This window comes from Anomaloglossus baeobatrachus, unplaced genomic scaffold (assembly GCF_048569485.1).
Source record: "Anomaloglossus baeobatrachus isolate aAnoBae1 unplaced genomic scaffold, aAnoBae1.hap1 Scaffold_3915, whole genome shotgun sequence".
In the NCBI taxonomy this organism is placed as follows: Eukaryota; Metazoa; Chordata; class Amphibia; order Anura; family Aromobatidae; genus Anomaloglossus; species Anomaloglossus baeobatrachus.
The window spans coordinates 17,462-41,388 of record NW_027443255.1 but is presented as its reverse complement, the minus strand read 5'-3'; the positions used below and the strand labels follow the sequence as shown (position 1 = coordinate 41,388).

Genomic DNA, 23,927 nt, shown 5'->3' with positions numbered 1-23,927 from the left:
AGAAGTTGTTCTTTGGGTGGGAGGGTGGGCTAGTGGAAGGAGGGGGCAATCTCTTTTTTTCCCGGGTGGTAGGGGGATGACAGGAGAAGGGAAGCGGGTGGTGAGAAAGGTACAGAGGGCAGGGTTTGGGGGCTGGGAAGGAAAGGGAAAAGATTAGGGTTTGGGGATGATGAAAGGGCTTTCTACGGGTAAGGATGGCAAAGGGTGGCAGTGACGGAAAGTCAGGCAACCTGTCCTGTCCGTCTTTTTGTATCGTGAATTGGAAAGACTGCAAGGGGGAGGGGAGTTGCTTGCGCCCTAAAGGAGGAGTTATTCAGATTCATTGCAGTGGGCGGCGGCTGCAAAACGCACCATTCTTCTTGTTTTGGCTCTGCAAAGCAGCCTTTTCAAGGGTTGGCTTGGGTGACAAAATGTCTTGTGTAGGCGTGGGTTTGTCTCCCTCTCGCTCTCTCTCCCTAAGATGTGTCCGGCATAGGCCAGGGTGCCACTCGAGGCCCAAACCAATTCTGGTTATCGCTTCTCGGCCTTTTGGCTAAGATCAAGTGTAGTATCTGTTCTTATCAGTTTAATATCTGATACGTCCCCTATCTGGGGACCATATATTAAATGGATTTTTAGAACAGGGAGATGGAAAAAGAGCTTGCTCTGTCCACTCCACGCATTGACCTGGTATTGCAGTACCTCCAGGAACGGTGCACCCCTTCTTAACCCAGTTTCCAAAAGCAGAACTCAATTCACCTGATTCATATTAGCCCGATTTAATGAATTGGAAGAAAGCATACGTCTTCATATGCACCTCAATTTGGCCCATTCACTTTTCACACTTCCTCCTTTTGTTTTTTATCTTTCACACTTTTGACTTTCTTTATTCATCCAAATAGCAAACTCATCACCACTCAACCTGACCAACTCGGCTATGTCCCCGTGCTGCAGTTCTCTGTCTTATCTAGATCATTTGCAATTGAATGGAATAGATCCCTTTTGGACAAAGTGGATTCACCTGCTGCTGCAGTGACCACAGGTGTGATAACATCTAGAATTGGCATCTGGTGCGATCTCTCCGCTTCCACTCCAAAGAAAGTTACCTGTTTATTCCTATCATGCATTGGTTTTTGGGGTTTTCTTTGAGTAATGATGATCTCTTTAGTAGTCTGTTGGCGCCCTCTCCTGGAGGAATAGTTTGCTTGCTCTTGGACATTCTAAAAGAGAGGTCATGATAGACATTGAGCTTCTGAGCTCAATTGGGGACAGTCATGGGTGATGAATGTTTGCAACCTACTGCGAAGCCTCATACCGCAATATAAGGAACGTCAAATACTAAGAAAGGGCGGCCTATGAAAGAATTACTACTTTCAATAAGTACACTTAAACGGCTAATTGGGAATAGAAAAACTGTAAAAAGCCCTCTGAGAAAGCCCCCCTCTAACCTTTGATAGTAAGCTTTTCTGTAGTCTGCCTGTTGATGTATTTTCCGTTTGAACTGTGCACAACATGAAGAGACGGAACACTGGCGGCTTGTCACAATGCCCCCCGATGACATCACAATAGCGCTGCTGCCTAGAAAACAAGCTGCGCAGAAGAAGTTGTTCTTTGGGTGGGAGGGTGGGCTAGTGGAAGGAGGGGGCAATCTCTTTTTTTCCCGGGTGGTAGGGGGATGACAGGAGAAGGGAAGCGGGTGGTGAGAAAGGTACAGAGGGCAGGGTTTGGGGGCTGGGAAGGAAAGGGAAAAGATTAGGGTTTGGGGATGATGAAAGGGCTTTCTACGGGTAAGGATGGCAAAGGGTGGCAGTGACGGAAAGTCAGGCAACCTGTCCTGTCCGTCTTTTTGTATCGTGAATTGGAAAGACTGCAAGGGGGAGGGGAGTTGCTTGCGCCCTAAAGGAGGAGTTATTCAGATTCATTGCAGTGGGCGGCGGCTGCAAAACGCACCATTCTTCTTGTTTTGGCTCTGCAAAGCAGCCTTTTCAAGGGTTGGCTTGGGTGACAAAATGTCTTGTGTAGGCGTGGGTTTGTCTCCCTCTCGCTCTCTCTCCCTAAGATGTGTCCGGCATAGGCCAGGGTGCCACTCGAGGCCCAAACCAATTCTGGTTATCGCTTCTCGGCCTTTTGGCTAAGATCAAGTGTAGTATCTGTTCTTATCAGTTTAATATCTGATACGTCCCCTATCTGGGGACCATATATTAAATGGATTTTTAGAACAGGGAGATGGAAAAAGAGCTTGCTCTGTCCACTCCACGCATTGACCTGGTATTGCAGTACCTCCAGGAACGGTGCACCCCTTCTTAACCCAGTTTCCAAAAGCAGAACTCAATTCACCTGATTCATATTAGCCCGATTTAATGAATTGGAAGAAAGCATACGTCTTCATATGCACCTCAATTTGGCCCATTCACTTTTCACACTTCCTCCTTTTGTTTTTTATCTTTCACACTTTTGACTTTCTTTATTCATCCAAATAGCAAACTCATCACCACTCAACCTGACCAACTCGGCTATGTCCCCGTGCTGCAGTTCTCTGTCTTATCTAGATCATTTGCAATTGAATGGAATAGATCCCTTTTGGACAAAGTGGATTCACCTGCTGCTGCAGTGACCACAGGTGTGATAACATCTAGAATTGGCATCTGGTGCGATCTCTCCGCTTCCACTCCAAAGAAAGTTACCTGTTTATTCCTATCATGCATTGGTTTTTGGGGTTTTCTTTGAGTAATGATGATCTCTTTAGTAGTCTGTTGGCGCCCTCTCCTGGAGGAATAGTTTGCTTGCTCTTGGACATTCTAAAAGAGAGGTCATGATAGACATTGAGCTTCTGAGCTCAATTGGGGACAGTCATGGGTGATGAATGTTTGCAACCTACTGCGAAGCCTCATACCGCAATATAAGGAACGTCAAATACTAAGAAAGGGCGGCCTATGAAAGAATTACTACTTTCAATAAGTACACTTAAACGGCTAATTGGGAATAGAAAAACTGTAAAAAGCCCTCTGAGAAAGCCCCCCTCTAACCTTTGATAGTAAGCTTTTCTGTAGTCTGCCTGTTGATGTATTTTCCGTTTGAACTGTGCACAACATGAAGAGACGGAACACTGGCGGCTTGTCACAATGCCCCCCGATGACATCACAATAGCGCTGCTGCCTAGAAAACAAGCTGCGCAGAAGAAGTTGTTCTTTGGGTGGGAGGGTGGGCTAGTGGAAGGAGGGGGCAATCTCTTTTTTTCCCGGGTGGTAGGGGGATGACAGGAGAAGGGAAGCGGGTGGTGAGAAAGGTACAGAGGGCAGGGTTTGGGGGCTGGGAAGGAAAGGGAAAAGATTAGGGTTTGGGGATGATGAAAGGGCTTTCTACGGGTAAGGATGGCAAAGGGTGGCAGTGACGGAAAGTCAGGCAACCTGTCCTGTCCGTCTTTTTGTATCGTGAATTGGAAAGACTGCAAGGGGGAGGGGAGTTGCTTGCGCCCTAAAGGAGGAGTTATTCAGATTCATTGCAGTGGGCGGCGGCTGCAAAACGCACCATTCTTCTTGTTTTGGCTCTGCAAAGCAGCCTTTTCAAGGGTTGGCTTGGGTGACAAAATGTCTTGTGTAGGCGTGGGTTTGTCTCCCTCTCGCTCTCTCTCCCTAAGATGTGTCCGGCATAGGCCAGGGTGCCACTCGAGGCCCAAACCAATTCTGGTTATCGCTTCTCGGCCTTTTGGCTAAGATCAAGTGTAGTATCTGTTCTTATCAGTTTAATATCTGATACGTCCCCTATCTGGGGACCATATATTAAATGGATTTTTAGAACAGGGAGATGGAAAAAGAGCTTGCTCTGTCCACTCCACGCATTGACCTGGTATTGCAGTACCTCCAGGAACGGTGCACCCCTTCTTAACCCAGTTTCCAAAAGCAGAACTCAATTCACCTGATTCATATTAGCCCGATTTAATGAATTGGAAGAAAGCATACGTCTTCATATGCACCTCAATTTGGCCCATTCACTTTTCACACTTCCTCCTTTTGTTTTTTATCTTTCACACTTTTGACTTTCTTTATTCATCCAAATAGCAAACTCATCACCACTCAACCTGACCAACTCGGCTATGTCCCCGTGCTGCAGTTCTCTGTCTTATCTAGATCATTTGCAATTGAATGGAATAGATCCCTTTTGGACAAAGTGGATTCACCTGCTGCTGCAGTGACCACAGGTGTGATAACATCTAGAATTGGCATCTGGTGCGATCTCTCCGCTTCCACTCCAAAGAAAGTTACCTGTTTATTCCTATCATGCATTGGTTTTTGGGGTTTTCTTTGAGTAATGATGATCTCTTTAGTAGTCTGTTGGCGCCCTCTCCTGGAGGAATAGTTTGCTTGCTCTTGGACATTCTAAAAGAGAGGTCATGATAGACATTGAGCTTCTGAGCTCAATTGGGGACAGTCATGGGTGATGAATGTTTGCAACCTACTGCGAAGCCTCATACCGCAATATAAGGAACGTCAAATACTAAGAAAGGGCGGCCTATGAAAGAATTACTACTTTCAATAAGTACACTTAAACGGCTAATTGGGAATAGAAAAACTGTAAAAAGCCCTCTGAGAAAGCCCCCCTCTAACCTTTGATAGTAAGCTTTTCTGTAGTCTGCCTGTTGATGTATTTTCCGTTTGAACTGTGCACAACATGAAGAGACGGAACACTGGCGGCTTGTCACAATGCCCCCCGATGACATCACAATAGCGCTGCTGCCTAGAAAACAAGCTGCGCAGAAGAAGTTGTTCTTTGGGTGGGAGGGTGGGCTAGTGGAAGGAGGGGGCAATCTCTTTTTTTCCCGGGTGGTAGGGGGATGACAGGAGAAGGGAAGCGGGTGGTGAGAAAGGTACAGAGGGCAGGGTTTGGGGGCTGGGAAGGAAAGGGAAAAGATTAGGGTTTGGGGATGATGAAAGGGCTTTCTACGGGTAAGGATGGCAAAGGGTGGCAGTGACGGAAAGTCAGGCAACCTGTCCTGTCCGTCTTTTTGTATCGTGAATTGGAAAGACTGCAAGGGGGAGGGGAGTTGCTTGCGCCCTAAAGGAGGAGTTATTCAGATTCATTGCAGTGGGCGGCGGCTGCAAAACGCACCATTCTTCTTGTTTTGGCTCTGCAAAGCAGCCTTTTCAAGGGTTGGCTTGGGTGACAAAATGTCTTGTGTAGGCGTGGGTTTGTCTCCCTCTCGCTCTCTCTCCCTAAGATGTGTCCGGCATAGGCCAGGGTGCCACTCGAGGCCCAAACCAATTCTGGTTATCGCTTCTCGGCCTTTTGGCTAAGATCAAGTGTAGTATCTGTTCTTATCAGTTTAATATCTGATACGTCCCCTATCTGGGGACCATATATTAAATGGATTTTTAGAACAGGGAGATGGAAAAAGAGCTTGCTCTGTCCACTCCACGCATTGACCTGGTATTGCAGTACCTCCAGGAACGGTGCACCCCTTCTTAACCCAGTTTCCAAAAGCAGAACTCAATTCACCTGATTCATATTAGCCCGATTTAATGAATTGGAAGAAAGCATACGTCTTCATATGCACCTCAATTTGGCCCATTCACTTTTCACACTTCCTCCTTTTGTTTTTTATCTTTCACACTTTTGACTTTCTTTATTCATCCAAATAGCAAACTCATCACCACTCAACCTGACCAACTCGGCTATGTCCCCGTGCTGCAGTTCTCTGTCTTATCTAGATCATTTGCAATTGAATGGAATAGATCCCTTTTGGACAAAGTGGATTCACCTGCTGCTGCAGTGACCACAGGTGTGATAACATCTAGAATTGGCATCTGGTGCGATCTCTCCGCTTCCACTCCAAAGAAAGTTACCTGTTTATTCCTATCATGCATTGGTTTTTGGGGTTTTCTTTGAGTAATGATGATCTCTTTAGTAGTCTGTTGGCGCCCTCTCCTGGAGGAATAGTTTGCTTGCTCTTGGACATTCTAAAAGAGAGGTCATGATAGACATTGAGCTTCTGAGCTCAATTGGGGACAGTCATGGGTGATGAATGTTTGCAACCTACTGCGAAGCCTCATACCGCAATATAAGGAACGTCAAATACTAAGAAAGGGCGGCCTATGAAAGAATTACTACTTTCAATAAGTACACTTAAACGGCTAATTGGGAATAGAAAAACTGTAAAAAGCCCTCTGAGAAAGCCCCCCTCTAACCTTTGATAGTAAGCTTTTCTGTAGTCTGCCTGTTGATGTATTTTCCGTTTGAACTGTGCACAACATGAAGAGACGGAACACTGGCGGCTTGTCACAATGCCCCCCGATGACATCACAATAGCGCTGCTGCCTAGAAAACAAGCTGCGCAGAAGAAGTTGTTCTTTGGGTGGGAGGGTGGGCTAGTGGAAGGAGGGGGCAATCTCTTTTTTTCCCGGGTGGTAGGGGGATGACAGGAGAAGGGAAGCGGGTGGTGAGAAAGGTACAGAGGGCAGGGTTTGGGGGCTGGGAAGGAAAGGGAAAAGATTAGGGTTTGGGGATGATGAAAGGGCTTTCTACGGGTAAGGATGGCAAAGGGTGGCAGTGACGGAAAGTCAGGCAACCTGTCCTGTCCGTCTTTTTGTATCGTGAATTGGAAAGACTGCAAGGGGGAGGGGAGTTGCTTGCGCCCTAAAGGAGGAGTTATTCAGATTCATTGCAGTGGGCGGCGGCTGCAAAACGCACCATTCTTCTTGTTTTGGCTCTGCAAAGCAGCCTTTTCAAGGGTTGGCTTGGGTGACAAAATGTCTTGTGTAGGCGTGGGTTTGTCTCCCTCTCGCTCTCTCTCCCTAAGATGTGTCCGGCATAGGCCAGGGTGCCACTCGAGGCCCAAACCAATTCTGGTTATCGCTTCTCGGCCTTTTGGCTAAGATCAAGTGTAGTATCTGTTCTTATCAGTTTAATATCTGATACGTCCCCTATCTGGGGACCATATATTAAATGGATTTTTAGAACAGGGAGATGGAAAAAGAGCTTGCTCTGTCCACTCCACGCATTGACCTGGTATTGCAGTACCTCCAGGAACGGTGCACCCCTTCTTAACCCAGTTTCCAAAAGCAGAACTCAATTCACCTGATTCATATTAGCCCGATTTAATGAATTGGAAGAAAGCATACGTCTTCATATGCACCTCAATTTGGCCCATTCACTTTTCACACTTCCTCCTTTTGTTTTTTATCTTTCACACTTTTGACTTTCTTTATTCATCCAAATAGCAAACTCATCACCACTCAACCTGACCAACTCGGCTATGTCCCCGTGCTGCAGTTCTCTGTCTTATCTAGATCATTTGCAATTGAATGGAATAGATCCCTTTTGGACAAAGTGGATTCACCTGCTGCTGCAGTGACCACAGGTGTGATAACATCTAGAATTGGCATCTGGTGCGATCTCTCCGCTTCCACTCCAAAGAAAGTTACCTGTTTATTCCTATCATGCATTGGTTTTTGGGGTTTTCTTTGAGTAATGATGATCTCTTTAGTAGTCTGTTGGCGCCCTCTCCTGGAGGAATAGTTTGCTTGCTCTTGGACATTCTAAAAGAGAGGTCATGATAGACATTGAGCTTCTGAGCTCAATTGGGGACAGTCATGGGTGATGAATGTTTGCAACCTACTGCGAAGCCTCATACCGCAATATAAGGAACGTCAAATACTAAGAAAGGGCGGCCTATGAAAGAATTACTACTTTCAATAAGTACACTTAAACGGCTAATTGGGAATAGAAAAACTGTAAAAAGCCCTCTGAGAAAGCCCCCCTCTAACCTTTGATAGTAAGCTTTTCTGTAGTCTGCCTGTTGATGTATTTTCCGTTTGAACTGTGCACAACATGAAGAGACGGAACACTGGCGGCTTGTCACAATGCCCCCCGATGACATCACAATAGCGCTGCTGCCTAGAAAACAAGCTGCGCAGAAGAAGTTGTTCTTTGGGTGGGAGGGTGGGCTAGTGGAAGGAGGGGGCAATCTCTTTTTTTCCCGGGTGGTAGGGGGATGACAGGAGAAGGGAAGCGGGTGGTGAGAAAGGTACAGAGGGCAGGGTTTGGGGGCTGGGAAGGAAAGGGAAAAGATTAGGGTTTGGGGATGATGAAAGGGCTTTCTACGGGTAAGGATGGCAAAGGGTGGCAGTGACGGAAAGTCAGGCAACCTGTCCTGTCCGTCTTTTTGTATCGTGAATTGGAAAGACTGCAAGGGGGAGGGGAGTTGCTTGCGCCCTAAAGGAGGAGTTATTCAGATTCATTGCAGTGGGCGGCGGCTGCAAAACGCACCATTCTTCTTGTTTTGGCTCTGCAAAGCAGCCTTTTCAAGGGTTGGCTTGGGTGACAAAATGTCTTGTGTAGGCGTGGGTTTGTCTCCCTCTCGCTCTCTCTCCCTAAGATGTGTCCGGCATAGGCCAGGGTGCCACTCGAGGCCCAAACCAATTCTGGTTATCGCTTCTCGGCCTTTTGGCTAAGATCAAGTGTAGTATCTGTTCTTATCAGTTTAATATCTGATACGTCCCCTATCTGGGGACCATATATTAAATGGATTTTTAGAACAGGGAGATGGAAAAAGAGCTTGCTCTGTCCACTCCACGCATTGACCTGGTATTGCAGTACCTCCAGGAACGGTGCACCCCTTCTTAACCCAGTTTCCAAAAGCAGAACTCAATTCACCTGATTCATATTAGCCCGATTTAATGAATTGGAAGAAAGCATACGTCTTCATATGCACCTCAATTTGGCCCATTCACTTTTCACACTTCCTCCTTTTGTTTTTTATCTTTCACACTTTTGACTTTCTTTATTCATCCAAATAGCAAACTCATCACCACTCAACCTGACCAACTCGGCTATGTCCCCGTGCTGCAGTTCTCTGTCTTATCTAGATCATTTGCAATTGAATGGAATAGATCCCTTTTGGACAAAGTGGATTCACCTGCTGCTGCAGTGACCACAGGTGTGATAACATCTAGAATTGGCATCTGGTGCGATCTCTCCGCTTCCACTCCAAAGAAAGTTACCTGTTTATTCCTATCATGCATTGGTTTTTGGGGTTTTCTTTGAGTAATGATGATCTCTTTAGTAGTCTGTTGGCGCCCTCTCCTGGAGGAATAGTTTGCTTGCTCTTGGACATTCTAAAAGAGAGGTCATGATAGACATTGAGCTTCTGAGCTCAATTGGGGACAGTCATGGGTGATGAATGTTTGCAACCTACTGCGAAGCCTCATACCGCAATATAAGGAACGTCAAATACTAAGAAAGGGCGGCCTATGAAAGAATTACTACTTTCAATAAGTACACTTAAACGGCTAATTGGGAATAGAAAAACTGTAAAAAGCCCTCTGAGAAAGCCCCCCTCTAACCTTTGATAGTAAGCTTTTCTGTAGTCTGCCTGTTGATGTATTTTCCGTTTGAACTGTGCACAACATGAAGAGACGGAACACTGGCGGCTTGTCACAATGCCCCCCGATGACATCACAATAGCGCTGCTGCCTAGAAAACAAGCTGCGCAGAAGAAGTTGTTCTTTGGGTGGGAGGGTGGGCTAGTGGAAGGAGGGGGCAATCTCTTTTTTTCCCGGGTGGTAGGGGGATGACAGGAGAAGGGAAGCGGGTGGTGAGAAAGGTACAGAGGGCAGGGTTTGGGGGCTGGGAAGGAAAGGGAAAAGATTAGGGTTTGGGGATGATGAAAGGGCTTTCTACGGGTAAGGATGGCAAAGGGTGGCAGTGACGGAAAGTCAGGCAACCTGTCCTGTCCGTCTTTTTGTATCGTGAATTGGAAAGACTGCAAGGGGGAGGGGAGTTGCTTGCGCCCTAAAGGAGGAGTTATTCAGATTCATTGCAGTGGGCGGCGGCTGCAAAACGCACCATTCTTCTTGTTTTGGCTCTGCAAAGCAGCCTTTTCAAGGGTTGGCTTGGGTGACAAAATGTCTTGTGTAGGCGTGGGTTTGTCTCCCTCTCGCTCTCTCTCCCTAAGATGTGTCCGGCATAGGCCAGGGTGCCACTCGAGGCCCAAACCAATTCTGGTTATCGCTTCTCGGCCTTTTGGCTAAGATCAAGTGTAGTATCTGTTCTTATCAGTTTAATATCTGATACGTCCCCTATCTGGGGACCATATATTAAATGGATTTTTAGAACAGGGAGATGGAAAAAGAGCTTGCTCTGTCCACTCCACGCATTGACCTGGTATTGCAGTACCTCCAGGAACGGTGCACCCCTTCTTAACCCAGTTTCCAAAAGCAGAACTCAATTCACCTGATTCATATTAGCCCGATTTAATGAATTGGAAGAAAGCATACGTCTTCATATGCACCTCAATTTGGCCCATTCACTTTTCACACTTCCTCCTTTTGTTTTTTATCTTTCACACTTTTGACTTTCTGTATTCATCCAAATAGCAAACTCATCACCACTCAACCTGACCAACTCGGCTATGTCCCCGTGCTGCAGTTCTCTGTCTTATCTAGATCATTTGCAATTGAATGGAATAGATCCCTTTTGGACAAAGTGGATTCACCTGCTGCTGCAGTGACCACAGGTGTGATAACATCTAGAATTGGCATCTGGTGCGATCTCTCCGCTTCCACTCCAAAGAAAGTTACCTGTTTATTCCTATCATGCATTGGTTTTTGGGGTTTTCTTTGAGTAATGATGATCTCTTTAGTAGTCTGTTGGCGCCCTCTCCTGGAGGAATAGTTTGCTTGCTCTTGGACATTCTAAAAGAGAGGTCATGATAGACATTGAGCTTCTGAGCTCAATTGGGGACAGTCATGGGTGATGAATGTTTGCAACCTACTGCGAAGCCTCATACCGCAATATAAGGAACGTCAAATACTAAGAAAGGGCGGCCTATGAAAGAATTACTACTTTCAATAAGTACACTTAAACGGCTAATTGGGAATAGAAAAACTGTAAAAAGCCCTCTGAGAAAGCCCCCCTCTAACCTTTGATAGTAAGCTTTTCTGTAGTCTGCCTGTTGATGTATTTTCCGTTTGAACTGTGCACAACATGAAGAGACGGAACACTGGCGGCTTGTCACAATGCCCCCCGATGACATCACAATAGCGCTGCTGCCTAGAAAACAAGCTGCGCAGAAGAAGTTGTTCTTTGGGTGGGAGGGTGGGCTAGTGGAAGGAGGGGGCAATCTCTTTTTTTCCCGGGTGGTAGGGGGATGACAGGAGAAGGGAAGCGGGTGGTGAGAAAGGTACAGAGGGCAGGGTTTGGGGGCTGGGAAGGAAAGGGAAAAGATTAGGGTTTGGGGATGATGAAAGGGCTTTCTACGGGTAAGGATGGCAAAGGGTGGCAGTGACGGAAAGTCAGGCAACCTGTCCTGTCCGTCTTTTTGTATCGTGAATTGGAAAGACTGCAAGGGGGAGGGGAGTTGCTTGCGCCCTAAAGGAGGAGTTATTCAGATTCATTGCAGTGGGCGGCGGCTGCAAAACGCACCATTCTTCTTGTTTTGGCTCTGCAAAGCAGCCTTTTCAAGGGTTGGCTTGGGTGACAAAATGTCTTGTGTAGGCGTGGGTTTGTCTCCCTCTCGCTCTCTCTCCCTAAGATGTGTCCGGCATAGGCCAGGGTGCCACTCGAGGCCCAAACCAATTCTGGTTATCGCTTCTCGGCCTTTTGGCTAAGATCAAGTGTAGTATCTGTTCTTATCAGTTTAATATCTGATACGTCCCCTATCTGGGGACCATATATTAAATGGATTTTTAGAACAGGGAGATGGAAAAAGAGCTTGCTCTGTCCACTCCACGCATTGACCTGGTATTGCAGTACCTCCAGGAACGGTGCACCCCTTCTTAACCCAGTTTCCAAAAGCAGAACTCAATTCACCTGATTCATATTAGCCCGATTTAATGAATTGGAAGAAAGCATACGTCTTCATATGCACCTCAATTTGGCCCATTCACTTTTCACACTTCCTCCTTTTGTTTTTTATCTTTCACACTTTTGACTTTCTTTATTCATCCAAATAGCAAACTCATCACCACTCAACCTGACCAACTCGGCTATGTCCCCGTGCTGCAGTTCTCTGTCTTATCTAGATCATTTGCAATTGAATGGAATAGATCCCTTTTGGACAAAGTGGATTCACCTGCTGCTGCAGTGACCACAGGTGTGATAACATCTAGAATTGGCATCTGGTGCGATCTCTCCGCTTCCACTCCAAAGAAAGTTACCTGTTTATTCCTATCATGCATTGGTTTTTGGGGTTTTCTTTGAGTAATGATGATCTCTTTAGTAGTCTGTTGGCGCCCTCTCCTGGAGGAATAGTTTGCTTGCTCTTGGACATTCTAAAAGAGAGGTCATGATAGACATTGAGCTTCTGAGCTCAATTGGGGACAGTCATGGGTGATGAATGTTTGCAACCTACTGCGAAGCCTCATACCGCAATATAAGGAACGTCAAATACTAAGAAAGGGCGGCCTATGAAAGAATTACTACTTTCAATAAGTACACTTAAACGGCTAATTGGGAATAGAAAAACTGTAAAAAGCCCTCTGAGAAAGCCCCCCTCTAACCTTTGATAGTAAGCTTTTCTGTAGTCTGCCTGTTGATGTATTTTCCGTTTGAACTGTGCACAACATGAAGAGACGGAACACTGGCGGCTTGTCACAATGCCCCCCGATGACATCACAATAGCGCTGCTGCCTAGAAAACAAGCTGCGCAGAAGAAGTTGTTCTTTGGGTGGGAGGGTGGGCTAGTGGAAGGAGGGGGCAATCTCTTTTTTTCCCGGGTGGTAGGGGGATGACAGGAGAAGGGAAGCGGGTGGTGAGAAAGGTACAGAGGGCAGGGTTTGGGGGCTGGGAAGGAAAGGGAAAAGATTAGGGTTTGGGGATGATGAAAGGGCTTTCTACGGGTAAGGATGGCAAAGGGTGGCAGTGACGGAAAGTCAGGCAACCTGTCCTGTCCGTCTTTTTGTATCGTGAATTGGAAAGACTGCAAGGGGGAGGGGAGTTGCTTGCGCCCTAAAGGAGGAGTTATTCAGATTCATTGCAGTGGGCGGCGGCTGCAAAACGCACCATTCTTCTTGTTTTGGCTCTGCAAAGCAGCCTTTTCAAGGGTTGGCTTGGGTGACAAAATGTCTTGTGTAGGCGTGGGTTTGTCTCCCTCTCGCTCTCTCTCCCTAAGATGTGTCCGGCATAGGCCAGGGTGCCACTCGAGGCCCAAACCAATTCTGGTTATCGCTTCTCGGCCTTTTGGCTAAGATCAAGTGTAGTATCTGTTCTTATCAGTTTAATATCTGATACGTCCCCTATCTGGGGACCATATATTAAATGGATTTTTAGAACAGGGAGATGGAAAAAGAGCTTGCTCTGTCCACTCCACGCATTGACCTGGTATTGCAGTACCTCCAGGAACGGTGCACCCCTTCTTAACCCAGTTTCCAAAAGCAGAACTCAATTCACCTGATTCATATTAGCCCGATTTAATGAATTGGAAGAAAGCATACGTCTTCATATGCACCTCAATTTGGCCCATTCACTTTTCACACTTCCTCCTTTTGTTTTTTATCTTTCACACTTTTGACTTTCTTTATTCATCCAAATAGCAAACTCATCACCACTCAACCTGACCAACTCGGCTATGTCCCCGTGCTGCAGTTCTCTGTCTTATCTAGATCATTTGCAATTGAATGGAATAGATCCCTTTTGGACAAAGTGGATTCACCTGCTGCTGCAGTGACCACAGGTGTGATAACATCTAGAATTGGCATCTGGTGCGATCTCTCCGCTTCCACTCCAAAGAAAGTTACCTGTTTATTCCTATCATGCATTGGTTTTTGGGGTTTTCTTTGAGTAATGATGATCTCTTTAGTAGTCTGTTGGCGCCCTCTCCTGGAGGAATAGTTTGCTTGCTCTTGGACATTCTAAAAGAGAGGTCATGATAGACATTGAGCTTCTGAGCTCAATTGGGGACAGTCATGGGTGATGAATGTTTGCAACCTACTGCGAAGCCTCATACCGCAATATAAGGAACGTCAAATACTAAGAAAGGGCGGCCTATGAAAGAATTACTACTTTCAATAAGTACACTTAAACGGCTAATTGGGAATAGAAAAACTGTAAAAAGCCCTCTGAGAAAGCCCCCCTCTAACCTTTGATAGTAAGCTTTTCTGTAGTCTGCCTGTTGATGTATTTTCCGTTTGAACTGTGCACAACATGAAGAGACGGAACACTGGCGGCTTGTCACAATGCCCCCCGATGACATCACAATAGCGCTGCTGCCTAGAAAACAAGCTGCGCAGAAGAAGTTGTTCTTTGGGTGGGAGGGTGGGCTAGTGGAAGGAGGGGGCAATCTCTTTTTTTCCCGGGTGGTAGGGGGATGACAGGAGAAGGGAAGCGGGTGGTGAGAAAGGTACAGAGGGCAGGGTTTGGGGGCTGGGAAGGAAAGGGAAAAGATTAGGGTTTGGGGATGATGAAAGGGCTTTCTACGGGTAAGGATGGCAAAGGGTGGCAGTGACGGAAAGTCAGGCAACCTGTCCTGTCCGTCTTTTTGTATCGTGAATTGGAAAGACTGCAAGGGGGAGGGGAGTTGCTTGCGCCCTAAAGGAGGAGTTATTCAGATTCATTGCAGTGGGCGGCGGCTGCAAAACGCACCATTCTTCTTGTTTTGGCTCTGCAAAGCAGCCTTTTCAAGGGTTGGCTTGGGTGACAAAATGTCTTGTGTAGGCGTGGGTTTGTCTCCCTCTCGCTCTCTCTCCCTAAGATGTGTCCGGCATAGGCCAGGGTGCCACTCGAGGCCCAAACCAATTCTGGTTATCGCTTCTCGGCCTTTTGGCTAAGATCAAGTGTAGTATCTGTTCTTATCAGTTTAATATCTGATACGTCCCCTATCTGGGGACCATATATTAAATGGATTTTTAGAACAGGGAGATGGAAAAAGAGCTTGCTCTGTCCACTCCACGCATTGACCTGGTATTGCAGTACCTCCAGGAACGGTGCACCCCTTCTTAACCCAGTTTCCAAAAGCAGAACTCAATTCACCTGATTCATATTAGCCCGATTTAATGAATTGGAAGAAAGCATACGTCTTCATATGCACCTCAATTTGGCCCATTCACTTTTCACACTTCCTCCTTTTGTTTTTTATCTTTCACACTTTTGACTTTCTTTATTCATCCAAATAGCAAACTCATCACCACTCAACCTGACCAACTCGGCTATGTCCCCGTGCTGCAGTTCTCTGTCTTATCTAGATCATTTGCAATTGAATGGAATAGATCCCTTTTGGACAAAGTGGATTCACCTGCTGCTGCAGTGACCACAGGTGTGATAACATCTAGAATTGGCATCTGGTGCGATCTCTCCGCTTCCACTCCAAAGAAAGTTACCTGTTTATTCCTATCATGCATTGGTTTTTGGGGTTTTCTTTGAGTAATGATGATCTCTTTAGTAGTCTGTTGGCGCCCTCTCCTGGAGGAATAGTTTGCTTGCTCTTGGACATTCTAAAAGAGAGGTCATGATAGACATTGAGCTTCTGAGCTCAATTGGGGACAGTCATGGGTGATGAATGTTTGCAACCTACTGCGAAGCCTCATACCGCAATATAAGGAACGTCAAATACTAAGAAAGGGCGGCCTATGAAAGAATTACTACTTTCAATAAGTACACTTAAACGGCTAATTGGGAATAGAAAAACTGTAAAAAGCCCTCTGAGAAAGCCCCCCTCTAACCTTTGATAGTAAGCTTTTCTGTAGTCTGCCTGTTGATGTATTTTCCGTTTGAACTGTGCACAACATGAAGAGACGGAACACTGGCGGCTTGTCACAATGCCCCCCGATGACATCACAATAGCGCTGCTGCCTAGAAAACAAGCTGCGCAGAAGAAGTTGTTCTTTGGGTGGGAGGGTGGGCTAGTGGAAGGAGGGGGCAATCTCTTTTTTTCCCGGGTGGTAGGGGGATGACAGGAGAAGGGAAGCGGGTGGTGAGAAAGGTACAGAGGGCAGGGTTTGGGGGCTGGGAAGGAAAGGGAAAAGATTAGGGTTTGGGGATGATGAAAGGGCTTTCTACGGGTAAGGATGGCAAAGGGTGGCAGTGACGGAAAGTCAGGCAACCTGTCCTGTCCGTCTTTTTGTATCGTGAATTGGAAAGACTGCAAGGGGGAGGGGAGTTGCTTGCGCCCTAAAGGAGGAGTTATTCAGATTCATTGCAGTGGGCGGCGGCTGCAAAACGCACCATTCTTCTTGTTTTGGCTCTGCAAAGCAGCCTTTTCAAGGGTTGGCTTGGGTGACAAAATGTCTTGTGTAGGCGTGGGTTTGTCTCCCTCTCGCTCTCTCTCCCTAAGATGTGTCCGGCATAGGCCAGGGTGCCACTCGAGGCCCAAACCAATTCTGGTTATCGCTTCTCGGCCTTTTGGCTAAGATCAAGTGTAGTATCTGTTCTTATCAGTTTAATATCTGATACGTCCCCTATCTGGGGACCATATATTAAATGGATTTTTAGAACAGGGAGATGGAAAAAGAGCTTGCTCTGTCCACTCCACGCATTGACCTGGTATTGCAGTACCTCCAGGAACGGTGCACCCCTTCTTAACCCAGTTTCCAAAAGCAGAACTCAATTCACCTGATTCATATTAGCCCGATTTAATGAATTGGAAGAAAGCATACGTCTTCATATGCACCTCAATTTGGCCCATTCACTTTTCACACTTCCTCCTTTTGTTTTTTATCTTTCACACTTTTGACTTTCTTTATTCATCCAAATAGCAAACTCATCACCACTCAACCTGACCAACTCGGCTATGTCCCCGTGCTGCAGTTCTCTGTCTTATCTAGATCATTTGCAATTGAATGGAATAGATCCCTTTTGGACAAAGTGGATTCACCTGCTGCTGCAGTGACCACAGGTGTGATAACATCTAGAATTGGCATCTGGTGCGATCTCTCCGCTTCCACTCCAAAGAAAGTTACCTGTTTATTCCTATCATGCATTGGTTTTTGGGGTTTTCTTTGAGTAATGATGATCTCTTTAGTAGTCTGTTGGCGCCCTCTCCTGGAGGAATAGTTTGCTTGCTCTTGGACATTCTAAAAGAGAGGTCATGATAGACATTGAGCTTCTGAGCTCAATTGGGGACAGTCATGGGTGATGAATGTTTGCAACCTACTGCGAAGCCTCATACCGCAATATAAGGAACGTCAAATACTAAGAAAGGGCGGCCTATGAAAGAATTACTACTTTCAATAAGTACACTTAAACGGCTAATTGGGAATAGAAAAACTGTAAAAAGCCCTCTGAGAAAGCCCCCCTCTAACCTTTGATAGTAAGCTTTTCTGTAGTCTGCCTGTTGATGTATTTTCCGTTTGAACTGTGCACAACATGAAGAGACGGAACACTGGCGGCTTGTCACAATGCCCCCCGATGACATCACAATAGCGCTGCTGCCTAGAAAACAAGCTGCGCAGAAGAAGTTGTTCTTTGGGTGGGAGGGTGGGCTAGTGGAAGGAGGGGGCAATCTCTTTTTTTCCCGGGTGGTAGGGGGATGACAGGAGAAGGGAAGCGGGTGGTGAGAAAGGTACAGAGGGCAGGGTTTGGGGGCTGGGAAGGAAAGGGAAAAGATTAGGGTTTGGGGATGATGAAAGGGCTTTCTACGGGTAAGGATGGCAAAGGGTGGCAGTGACGGAAAGTCAGGCAACCTGTCCTGTCCGTCTTTTTGTATCGTGAATTGGAAAGACTGCAAGGGGGAGGGGAGTTGCTTGCGCCCTAAAGGAGGAGTTATTCAGATTCATTGCAGTGGGCGGCGGCTGCAAAACGCACCATTCTTCTTGTTTTGGCTCTGCAAAGCAGCCTTTTCAAGGGTTGGCTTGGGTGACAAAATGTCTTGTGTAGGCGTGGGTTTGTCTCCCTCTCGCTCTCTCTCCCTAAGATGTGTCCGGCATAGGCCAGGGTGCCACTCGAGGCCCAAACCAATTCTGGTTATCGCTTCTCGGCCTTTTGGCTAAGATCAAGTGTAGTATCTGTTCTTATCAGTTTAATATCTGATACGTCCCCTATCTGGGGACCATATATTAAATGGATTTTTAGAACAGGGAGATGGAAAAAGAGCTTGCTCTGTCCACTCCACGCATTGACCTGGTATTGCAGTACCTCCAGGAACGGTGCACCCCTTCTTAACCCAGTTTCCAAAAGCAGAACTCAATTCACCTGATTCATATTAGCCCGATTTAATGAATTGGAAGAAAGCATACGTCTTCATATGCACCTCAATTTGGCCCATTCACTTTTCACACTTCCTCCTTTTGTTTTTTATCTTTCACACTTTTGACTTTCTTTATTCATCCAAATAGCAAACTCATCACCACTCAACCTGACCAACTCGGCTATGTCCCCGTGCTGCAGTTCTCTGTCTTATCTAGATCATTTGCAATTGAATGGAATAGATCCCTTTTGGACAAAGTGGATTCACCTGCTGCTGCAGTGACCACAGGTGTGATAACATCTAGAATTGGCATCTGGTGCGATCTCTCCGCTTCCACTCCAAAGAAAGTTACCTGTTTATTCCTATCATGCATTGGTTTTTGGGGTTTTCTTTGAGTAATGATGATCTCTTTAGTAGTCTGTTGGCGCCCTCTCCTGGAGGAATAGTTTGCTTGCTCTTGGACATTCTAAAAGAGAGGTCATGATAGACATTGAGCTTCTGAGCTCAATTGGGGACAGTCATGGGTGATGAATGTTTGCAACCTACTGCGAAGCCTCATACCGCAATATAAGGAACGTCAAATACTAAGAAAGGGCGGCCTATGAAAGAATTACTACTTTCAATAAGTACACTTAAACGGCTAATTGGGAATAGAAAAACTGTAAAAAGCCCTCTGAGAAAGCCCCCCTCTAACCTTTGATAGTAAGCTTTTCTGTAGTCTGCCTGTTGATGTATTTTCCGTTTGAACTGTGCACAACATGAAGAGACGGAACACTGGCGGCTTGTCACAATGCCCCCCGATGACATCACAATAGCGCTGCTGCCTAGAAAACAAGCTGCGCAGAAGAAGTTGTTCTTTGGGTGGGAGGGTGGGCTAGTGGAAGGAGGGGGCAATCTCTTTTTTTCCCGGGTGGTAGGGGGATGACAGGAGAAGGGAAGCGGGTGGTGAGAAAGGTACAGAGGGCAGGGTTTGGGGGCTGGGAAGGAAAGGGAAAAGATTAGGGTTTGGGGATGATGAAAGGGCTTTCTACGGGTAAGGATGGCAAAGGGTGGCAGTGACGGAAAGTCAGGCAACCTGTCCTGTCCGTCTTTTTGTATCGTGAATTGGAAAGACTGCAAGGGGGAGGGGAGTTGCTTGCGCCCTAAAGGAGGAGTTATTCAGATTCATTGCAGTGGGCGGCGGCTGCAAAACGCACCATTCTTCTTGTTTTGGCTCTGCAAAGCAGCCTTTTCAAGGGTTGGCTTGGGTGACAAAATGTCTTGTGTAGGCGTGGGTTTGTCTCCCTCTCGCTCTCTCTCCCTAAGATGTGTCCGGCATAGGCCAGGGTGCCACTCGAGGCCCAAACCAATTCTGGTTATCGCTTCTCGGCCTTTTGGCTAAGATCAAGTGTAGTATCTGTTCTTATCAGTTTAATATCTGATACGTCCCCTATCTGGGGACCATATATTAAATGGATTTTTAGAACAGGGAGATGGAAAAAGAGCTTGCTCTGTCCACTCCACGCATTGACCTGGTATTGCAGTACCTCCAGGAACGGTGCACCCCTTCTTAACCCAGTTTCCAAAAGCAGAACTCAATTCACCTGATTCATATTAGCCCGATTTAATGAATTGGAAGAAAGCATACGTCTTCATATGCACCTCAATTTGGCCCATTCACTTTTCACACTTCCTCCTTTTGTTTTTTATCTTTCACACTTTTGACTTTCTTTATTCATCCAAATAGCAAACTCATCACCACTCAACCTGACCAACTCGGCTATGTCCCCGTGCTGCAGTTCTCTGTCTTATCTAGATCATTTGCAATTGAATGGAATAGATCCCTTTTGGACAAAGTGGATTCACCTGCTGCTGCAGTGACCACAGGTGTGATAACATCTAGAATTGGCATCTGGTGCGATCTCTCCGCTTCCACTCCAAAGAAAGTTACCTGTTTATTCCTATCATGCATTGGTTTTTGGGGTTTTCTTTGAGTAATGATGATCTCTTTAGTAGTCTGTTGGCGCCCTCTCCTGGAGGAATAGTTTGCTTGCTCTTGGACATTCTAAAAGAGAGGTCATGATAGACATTGAGCTTCTGAGCTCAATTGGGGACAGTCATGGGTGATGAATGTTTGCAACCTACTGCGAAGCCTCATACCGCAATATAAGGAACGTCAAATACTAAGAAAGGGCGGCCTATGAAAGAATTACTACTTTCAATAAGTACACTTAAACGGCTAATTGGGAATAGAAAAACTGTAAAAAGCCCTCTGAGAAAGCCCCCCTCTAACCTTTGATAGTAAGCTTTTCTGTAGTCTGCCTGTTGATGTATTTTCCGTTTGAACTGTGCACAACATGAAGAGACGGAACACTGGCGGCTTGTCACAATGCCCCCCGATGACATCACAATAGCGCTGCTGCCTAGAAAACAAGCTGCGCAGAAGAAGTTGTTCTTTGGGTGGGAGGGTGGGCTAGTGGAAGGAGGGGGCAATCTCTTTTTTTCCCGGGTGGTAGGGGGATGACAGGAGAAGGGAAGCGGGTGGTGAGAAAGGTACAGAGGGCAGGGTTTGGGGGCTGGGAAGGAAAGGGAAAAGATTAGGGTTTGGGGATGATGAAAGGGCTTTCTACGGGTAAGGATGGCAAAGGGTGGCAGTGACGGAAAGTCAGGCAACCTGTCCTGTCCGTCTTTTTGTATCGTGAATTGGAAAGACTGCAAGGGGGAGGGGAGTTGCTTGCGCCCTAAAGGAGGAGTTATTCAGATTCATTGCAGTGGGCGGCGGCTGCAAAACGCACCATTCTTCTTGTTTTGGCTCTGCAAAGCAGCCTTTTCAAGGGTTGGCTTGGGTGACAAAATGTCTTGTGTAGGCGTGGGTTTGTCTCCCTCTCGCTCTCTCTCCCTAAGATGTGTCCGGCATAGGCCAGGGTGCCACTCGAGGCCCAAACCAATTCTGGTTATCGCTTCTCGGCCTTTTGGCTAAGATCAAGTGTAGTATCTGGTCCGGGTCAGCTTCGGCTGAGAAACCAACACCCGGTTGGAGGTCTGGGTCAGCTTCGGCTGAGAAACCAACACCCGGTTGGAGGTCCGGTTAGCCTTGGGCTGAGAAACCAACACCGGTTGACGGTCCGGGCAGTTTCGGCTGCGAAACCATCAACTAGTAGCTCTCTACTCCACTTGGGTAAGATGCCTGGGTGGACGCTGGGAGCAACGACAAGGCTCAACCAGGCTTCGGCTTGGGGGAGCACCGAAGATCCCTGACCCTTGCTGTGGCCTTCTGGCTCGGAGGGACGGGGTTGATTTTTGGGGACCCTCTCCTCACGGTGGGGTCCACACGAATCCCAGCCTTTGCACTGTTTTTGGTGTGACTTCGGTCATACATTTTTTGTGGTGCTTTGGAAAGCTTCATTAAATCAAAATCTGTTCTTATCAGTTTAATATCTGATACGTCCCCTATCTGGGGACCATATATTAAATGGATTTTTAGAACAGGGAGATGGAAAAAGAGCTTGCTCTGTCCACTCCACGCATTGACCTGGTATTGCAGTACCTCCAGGAACGGTGCACCCCTTCTTAACCCAGTTTCCAAAAGCAGAACTCAATTCACCTGATTCATATTAGCCCGATTTAATGAATTGGAAGAAAGCATACGTCTTCATATGCACCTCAATTTGGCCCATTCACTTTTCACACTTCCTCCTTTTGTTTTTTATCTTTCACACTTTTGACTTTCTTTATTCATCCAAATAGCAAACTCATCACCACTCAACCTGACCAACTCGGCTATGTCCCCGTGCTGCAGTTCTCTGTCTTATCTAGATCATTTGCAATTGAATGGAATAGATCCCTTTTGGACAAAGTGGATTCACCTGCTGCTGCAGTGACCACAGGTGTGATAACATCTAGAATTGGCATCTGGTGCGATCTCTCCGCTTCCACTCCAAAGAAAGTTACCTGTTTATTCCTATCATGCATTGGTTTTTGGGGTTTTCTTTGAGTAATGATGATCTCTTTAGTAGTCTGTTGGCGCCCTCTCCTGGAGGAATAGTTTGCTTGCTCTTGGACATTCTAAAAGAGAGGTCATGATAGACATTGAGCTTCTGAGCTCAATTGGGGACAGTCATGGGTGATGAATGTTTGCAACCTACTGCGAAGCCTCATACCGCAATATAAGGAACGTCAAATACTAAGAAAGGGCGGCCTATGAAAGAATTACTACTTTCAATAAGTACACTTAAACGGCTAATTGGGAATAGAAAAACTGTAAAAAGCCCTCTGAGAAAGCCCCCCTCTAACCTTTGATAGTAAGCTTTTCTGTAGTCTGCCTGTTGATGTATTTTCCGTTTGAACTGTGCACAACATGAAGAGACGGAACACTGGCGGCTTGTCACAATGCCCCCCGATGACATCACAATAGCGCTGCTGCCTAGAAAACAAGCTGCGCAGAAGAAGTTGTTCTTTGGGTGGGAGGGTGGGCTAGTGGAAGGAGGGGGCAATCTCTTTTTTTCCCGGGTGGTAGGGGGATGACAGGAGAAGGGAAGCGGGTGGTGAGAAAGGTACAGAGGGCAGGGTTTGGGGGCTGGGAAGGAAAGGGAAAAGATTAGGGTTTGGGGATGATGAAAGGGCTTTCTACGGGTAAGGATGGCAAAGGGTGGCAGTGACGGAAAGTCAGGCAACCTGTCCTGTCCGTCTTTTTGTATCGTGAATTGGAAAGACTGCAAGGGGGAGGGGAGTTGCTTGCGCCCTAAAGGAGGAGTTATTCAGATTCATTGCAGTGGGCGGCGGCTGCAAAACGCACCATTCTTCTTGTTTTGGCTCTGCAAAGCAGCCTTTTCAAGGGTTGGCTTGGGTGACAAAATGTCTTGTGTAGGCGTGGGTTTGTCTCCCTCTCGCTCTCTCTCCCTAAGATGTGTCCGGCATAGGCCAGGGTGCCACTCGAGGCCCAAACCAATTCTGGTTATCGCTTCTCGGCCTTTTGGCTAAGATCAAGTGTAGTATCTGTTCTTATCAGTTTAATATCTGATACGTCCCCTATCTGGGGACCATATATTAAATGGATTTTTAGAACAGGGAGATGGAAAAAGAGCTTGCTCTGTCCACTCCACGCATTGACCTGGTATTGCAGTACCTCCAGGAACGGTGCACCCCTTCTTAACCCAGTTTCCAAAAGCAGAACTCAATTCACCTGATTCATATTAGCCCGATTTAATGAATTGGAAGAAAGCATACGTCTTCATATGCACCTCAATTTGGCCCATTCACTTTTCACACTTCCTCCTTTTGTTTTTTATCTTTCACACTTTTGACTTTCTTTATTCATCCAAATAGCAAACTCATCACCACTCAACCTGACCAACTCGGCTATGTCCCCGTGCTGCAGTTCTCTGTCTTATCTAGATCATTTGCAATTGAATGGAATAGATCCCTTTTGGACAAAGTGGATTCACCTGCTGCTGCAGTGACCACAGGTGTGATAACATCTAGAATTGGCATCTGGTGCGATCTCTCCGCTTCCACTCCAAAGAAAGTTACCTGTTTATTCCTATCATGCATTGGTTTTTGGGGTTTTCTTTGAGTAATGATGATCTCTTTAGTAGTCTGTTGGCGCCCTCTCCTGGAGGAATAGTTTGCTTGCTCTTGGACATTCTAAAAGAGAGGTCATGATAGACATTGAGCTTCTGAGCTCAATTGGGGACAGTCATGGGTGATGAATGTTTGCAACCTACTGCGAAGCCTCATACCGCAATATAAGGAACGTCAAATACTAAGAAAGGGCGGCCTATGAAAGAATTACTACTTTCAATAAGTACACTTAAACGGCTAATTGGGAATAGAAAAACTGTAAAAAGCCCTCTGAGAA

The 23,927-nt window shown here is 46.5% G+C and overlaps 15 non-coding genes and 1 pseudogene across 15 annotated transcripts; all 16 read left to right on the top strand.

Moving 5' to 3' along the window:
• The first annotated feature begins 512 nt into the window (after positions 1 to 512).
• Positions 513 to 703, top strand: LOC142276049 (U2 spliceosomal RNA). Its single transcript, XR_012739588.1, has one exon. It is a non-coding gene; the product is annotated as a U2 spliceosomal RNA (small nuclear RNA).
• Positions 704 to 2,090: 1,387 nt separating this feature from the next.
• Positions 2,091 to 2,281, top strand: LOC142276048 (U2 spliceosomal RNA). The gene has a single exon (XR_012739587.1). It is a non-coding gene; the product is annotated as a U2 spliceosomal RNA (small nuclear RNA).
• A 1,387-nt stretch (positions 2,282 to 3,668) lies between these two features.
• LOC142276047 (U2 spliceosomal RNA) lies at positions 3,669 to 3,859 on the top strand. The gene has a single exon (XR_012739586.1). It is a non-coding gene; the product is annotated as a U2 spliceosomal RNA (small nuclear RNA).
• Positions 3,860 to 5,246: 1,387 nt separating this feature from the next.
• On the top strand, positions 5,247 to 5,437 carry LOC142276045 (U2 spliceosomal RNA). Its single transcript, XR_012739585.1, has one exon. It is a non-coding gene; the product is annotated as a U2 spliceosomal RNA (small nuclear RNA).
• A 1,387-nt stretch (positions 5,438 to 6,824) lies between these two features.
• Positions 6,825 to 7,015, top strand: LOC142276044 (U2 spliceosomal RNA). Its single transcript, XR_012739584.1, has one exon. It is a non-coding gene; the product is annotated as a U2 spliceosomal RNA (small nuclear RNA).
• Positions 7,016 to 8,402: 1,387 nt separating this feature from the next.
• On the top strand, positions 8,403 to 8,593 carry LOC142276043 (U2 spliceosomal RNA). The gene has a single exon (XR_012739583.1). It is a non-coding gene; the product is annotated as a U2 spliceosomal RNA (small nuclear RNA).
• Positions 8,594 to 9,980: 1,387 nt separating this feature from the next.
• Positions 9,981 to 10,171, top strand: LOC142276041 (U2 spliceosomal RNA). The gene has a single exon (XR_012739581.1). It is a non-coding gene; the product is annotated as a U2 spliceosomal RNA (small nuclear RNA).
• A 1,387-nt stretch (positions 10,172 to 11,558) lies between these two features.
• Positions 11,559 to 11,749, top strand: LOC142276040 (U2 spliceosomal RNA). The gene has a single exon (XR_012739580.1). It is a non-coding gene; the product is annotated as a U2 spliceosomal RNA (small nuclear RNA).
• A 1,387-nt stretch (positions 11,750 to 13,136) lies between these two features.
• LOC142276039 (U2 spliceosomal RNA) lies at positions 13,137 to 13,327 on the top strand. The gene has a single exon (XR_012739579.1). It is a non-coding gene; the product is annotated as a U2 spliceosomal RNA (small nuclear RNA).
• Positions 13,328 to 14,714: 1,387 nt separating this feature from the next.
• LOC142276038 (U2 spliceosomal RNA) lies at positions 14,715 to 14,905 on the top strand. The gene has a single exon (XR_012739578.1). It is a non-coding gene; the product is annotated as a U2 spliceosomal RNA (small nuclear RNA).
• Positions 14,906 to 16,292: 1,387 nt separating this feature from the next.
• Positions 16,293 to 16,483, top strand: LOC142276037 (U2 spliceosomal RNA). The gene has a single exon (XR_012739577.1). It is a non-coding gene; the product is annotated as a U2 spliceosomal RNA (small nuclear RNA).
• Positions 16,484 to 17,870: 1,387 nt separating this feature from the next.
• LOC142276036 (U2 spliceosomal RNA) lies at positions 17,871 to 18,061 on the top strand. Its single transcript, XR_012739576.1, has one exon. It is a non-coding gene; the product is annotated as a U2 spliceosomal RNA (small nuclear RNA).
• Positions 18,062 to 19,448: 1,387 nt separating this feature from the next.
• LOC142276034 (U2 spliceosomal RNA) lies at positions 19,449 to 19,639 on the top strand. Its single transcript, XR_012739575.1, has one exon. It is a non-coding gene; the product is annotated as a U2 spliceosomal RNA (small nuclear RNA).
• A 1,387-nt stretch (positions 19,640 to 21,026) lies between these two features.
• LOC142276063 (U2 spliceosomal RNA) lies at positions 21,027 to 21,098 on the top strand (annotated as a pseudogene).
• A 345-nt stretch (positions 21,099 to 21,443) lies between these two features.
• Positions 21,444 to 21,639, top strand: LOC142276061 (U2 spliceosomal RNA). The gene has a single exon (XR_012739597.1). It is a non-coding gene; the product is annotated as a U2 spliceosomal RNA (small nuclear RNA).
• Positions 21,640 to 23,026: 1,387 nt separating this feature from the next.
• Positions 23,027 to 23,217, top strand: LOC142276033 (U2 spliceosomal RNA). Its single transcript, XR_012739574.1, has one exon. It is a non-coding gene; the product is annotated as a U2 spliceosomal RNA (small nuclear RNA).
• The last annotated feature ends 710 nt before the right edge of the window (positions 23,218 to 23,927 follow it).